The following is a 4,533-nucleotide window of genomic DNA, read 5'->3' on the forward strand; positions in this document are numbered from 1 at the left end:
CGTGAGGGAGCTGCAGAGGTGCTGCGAGGGAGCTGCAGGTGGTGCCGTGAGGGAGCTGCAGGGGTGCTGCGAGGGAGCTGCAGGTGGTGCCATGAGGGAGCTGCAGATGTGCTGCGAGGGAGCTGCAGTGGTGCTGTGAAGCAGCTGCAGGCAGTGCCGTGAGGGAGCTGCAGTGGTGCTGTGAATCAGCTGCAGGCAGTGCCATGAGGGAGCTGCAGTGGTGCTGAGAGGGAGCTGCAGTGGTGCTGAGAGGGAGCTGCAGTGGTGCTGACATGGAGCTGCAGAGGTGCTGCGAGGGAGCTGCAGTGGTGCTGAGGGAGCTGCAGTGATGCTGTGAGGGAGCTGCAGTGGTGCTGTGAGGGAGCTGCAGTGTTGCTGTGAGGAAGCTGCAGTGGTGCTGCGAGGGAGCTGCAGTCGGTGCTGCGAGAAGGCTGCAGGCGGTGCTGCGAGGGAGCTGCAGGCGGTGCTGCGAGGAAGCTGCAGGCGGTGCCGTGAGGGAGCTGCAGGGGTGCTGCGAGGGAGCTGCAGGGGTGCTGCGAGGGAGTTGCAGTGATGCTGTGAAGCAGCTGCGATGGGGCTCTGAGAGTGATGCTGTGGGACTCAAGGCAACTATGATGGAGTTCTGGGGAAGCTACAAAAAAATGTTTAGAGTCTGGTTCAATTAAACACTGAGTGAGCAATGGTGGTGGTCTGGAGATGGTGATGTGGAATCTCAGGACTCTGAGGTCCGAGAGAGGAAGTAAATAAGAAAGGGCGGGATTTTACAGACTCACTCGTCCTGAAACCGTAAAATCCCACCCGAGGTCAACGCACCTTTTCGCGTTCCGCCCCTCGCCCGCTCCGATTCCCGTGCCGGGCGGAACGGGAAAATTCCAGCCATAGAGTTTCGAGAAGAAAAACACACAGGAGCGGCAACAAAACAGGCAGGAAGTACCCCCAAAAAATCATCCCCAGTAAACTCTTTAATCTTGTCACTTATATAAAAATACAGACAGCCAAAATCAGGATTGGAGGTTGGTTAGCGTGCGAGGGAAATGCGAGAAGAGATGGTTTGTATTTGATTTGAACTTTTCACCTCAGAGCAACCCTAACTGCCTTCACCCAGAACAGGCTCGAGGGGCTGAATGGCCTGCCTCTGTTTCCAGCGAGAGATTATTGATCTGATACGGTAACTGTTCCCATCAAAGCGAGGTCCCAAAACCTCGTTATTACTTTGTACCGTTGTTAAAAAAAATCATAGAATCCCTTCAGGGCAGAAAGAGGCCATTCGGCCCATCGAGTCTGCACTGACTACAATCCCACCCAAGCCCTATCCCCGTTACCCCACATATTTACCCTGCTAATCCCCCTGACACTAAGGCGCTATTTAGTATGGCCAATCCACCCAGCCCGCACATGGATCTTGCATGTTTAGGTTAACCTTTGCAGCTCCGTGCTGCCTATTTCTCTCTCCACTCACTAGAACTACAAGTGTAAAGAGCGCAGCCAAGGGTCAGTATACTACCCTTGGGCGGTGCCAGCTGGTTGTTAACAGGTACCTTTCTGCCATAACCAAGTCCGGGGCTTCCTCACCAACCCCCCGGTAAAAATAACAGGGAGGAAAATAATATTCAGACGTGGCAGTGACTTTCCCAGGACTGGGTTTTGTTGGAGGTGAGTAGGTTACAGGTGGCCTGTAAAACACAAAGTACAAAATAAACTTGTGACAAATTCAACAGGTACAAAAATATCCCGGGGGCAGATTTCTGAGTTCCTTGTCAGCGAGGTGGCCTGTATATCCTGGAGGCCTCGGAAGGAGAGTCTGGGCTCTCCTCATTACGCAGATGGTCGGAATCATGGAGTCAGAGCAAGTCCTGGTTCTGTTATATTAGGATCAGAGCTGATTTGGATACTGGCTGCTCGCTGCGGTGGGGGTGGGGGTTGGGGGGGGGGATGTTGGGGGCGGGGTGGGAGGGGGGGTGGTTGGGGGCGGTGGAGTCACAGTTTGAAGGTTCCTGTGATGTTTTGATTCAGTTGGGAAGGCCAGTTGGGTCTTTTCCCCAGCTAAACCCGGCAGTCTCCGCTGCTCGTACACGACCCGCAGCCCCCCCCACCCCCCCCCACCCCCCCGCTCCCCCCCAGGCCATGGCCTGAATTCCACCGCGGTCAGTTCTCAGCGAAGTGACCGGTGATGGCGTCGATCAGCTCCTGCTTCTTGCTGCCCCTCAGCCCGTACTGTTTACAGACCTCCTTGAGCACCGGCACGGTCAGCTTGCCCAGCGTCCCGCTCCGCAGGTACTGCCTGACCTCCTCCTTCCCCAGCGACACCTCCACGTTTGGCCTCTTCTCGGCTCCCCCGGCTGCGTCGCCTGATCACAGAGAACAGCAGTTCATTCTTCAGACAGTCACCGTGACAAATCTCCGAAGTACCGAAGACAAACAATGGCCCCACTCTTGAATATTCGGCTAATAAGAAACAGCACCGTGCAATTCCACTTCAGTTAATTATGGCTCGGGTCACTGTCTGTGTGGAGTCTGCATGTTCTCCCCGTGTCTGCGTGGGTTTCCTCCGGGTGCTCCGGTTTCCACCCACAGTCCGAAAGATGTGCTGGTTAGGATGCATTGGCCGTGCTAAATTCCCCCTCAGTGTTACCCGAACAGGCGCCGGAGTGTGGCAACTAGGGGATTTTCACAGTAACTTCATTGCGGTGTCAATGTAAGTCTTACTTGCGACACTAATAAATAAACTTTACTTTTAAATTTACTTTACACCTGTTCATTGTTTATAATTTGGAATTACATTTGGAATATTGTGTGCAGTTCTGGTCACCTCACTATAAGAAGGATGTGGAAGCGCTGGAAAGAGTGCAGAGGAGATTTACCAGGATGCTGCCTGGTTTGGAGGGTAGGTCTTATGAGGAAAGGTTGAGGGAGCTAGGGCTGTTCTCTCTGGAGCGGAGGAGGCTGAGGGGAGACTTAATAGAGGTTTATAACATGATGAAGGGGATAGATAGAGTGAACGTTCAAAGACTATTTCCTCGGGTGGATGGAGCTATTATAAGGGGGCATAACTATAGGGTTCATGGTGGGAGATATAGGAAGGATGTCCGAGGTAGGTTCTTTACTCAGAGAGTGGTTGGGGTGTGGAATGGACTGCCTGCAGTGATAGTAGAGTCGGACACTTTAGGAACATTTAAGCGGTTATTGGATAGGCACATGGAGCACACCAGGATGATAGGGAGTGGGATAGCTTGATCTTGGTTTCAGATAAAGCTCGGCACAACATCATGGGCCGAATGGCCTGTTCTGTGCTGTACTGTTCTATGTTCTATAAGGGACAGTAAAACAATGATCATTCTGGAGGAGCGGGCATCGCTGGCATTTATTGCCCTTCTTTAGTTGCCATGAATAGGGCAGTTTTGTGTGGGACTTGCCAAGTTAATTCAGAGAACGTTCAGCTGTCAGCCTCATTGGGACTGGAATCACCAGGAGGACAGGCTGGTAAAGACAGCAAGTTTAAAGTTTATTTATTAGTCACAAGTAGGCTGACATTAACACTGCAATGAAGTTACTGTGAAAATCCCCTAGTCGCCACACTCCAGCGCCTGTTCGGGTAACACTGAGGGAGAATTTAGCACGGCCAATGCACCCTAACCAGCACGTCTTTCGGGACTGTAGGAGGAAACCGGAGTACCCGGAGGCAACCCACGCAGACACGGGGAGAACGTGCAGACTCTGCACAGAGAGTGACCCAAGTCGGGAATCGAACCCGGGTCCCTGGCGCTGTGGGGCAGCAGTGCCAACCAGTGTGCCACTGGGTGACTGTGTTTGAATCATAGATCTCGATGCTGCCCTGAAACCAGACAATGGTCAGAATTGATGTTCCATTGGGGGAATGGCACCATTGACAATGCAGCATCCGCCTGGTATCGCCCTGCAGTGCCAGCCTAATGTGCACCAACCCTGGAGCAGGGTTCTGTCAGCAGACTCCAGTCCCACAGTGAGAGTGCAATAAATTAATACTGGCTGAGCCTGGAGAGAATCACCCCCTCCCTCAGATATGCCAGATAAATGCCAGGATGGCACAGTGGTTAGCACTGCTGCCTCACAGTGCCAGGGACCCGAGTTCGATTCCCGGCTTGGGTCACTGTCTGTGTGGAGTTTGCACATTCTCCCCGTGTCTGCGTGGGTTTCCTCTGGGTGCTCCGGTTTCCTCCCACACTCCAAAGATGCATGGGGTAGGTGGATTGGCCGTGCTAAATTGCCCCTTAGTGTCAGGGGGACTAGCAGGGTAAATATGTGGGGTTATGGGGATAGGACCTGGGTGGGATTGTTGTCGGTGCAGACTCGATGGGCGGAATGGCCTCTTTCTGCCCTGAAGGGGGGGTGGGCGGGTTGGGGGCGGTGGGGTCACAGTTTGAAGGTTCCTGTGATGTTTTGATTCAGTTGGGAAGGCCAGTTGGGTCTTTTCCCCAGCTAAACCCGACAGTCTCCGCTGCTCGTACACGACCCGCACCCCACCCCCCCCCCCGCCCTCCCCCCGCTCCCCCCCAG

Source organism: Mustelus asterias, unplaced genomic scaffold (genome assembly GCF_964213995.1).
Source record: "Mustelus asterias unplaced genomic scaffold, sMusAst1.hap1.1 HAP1_SCAFFOLD_240, whole genome shotgun sequence".
NCBI classification, from domain to species: Eukaryota; Metazoa; Chordata; class Chondrichthyes; order Carcharhiniformes; family Triakidae; genus Mustelus; species Mustelus asterias.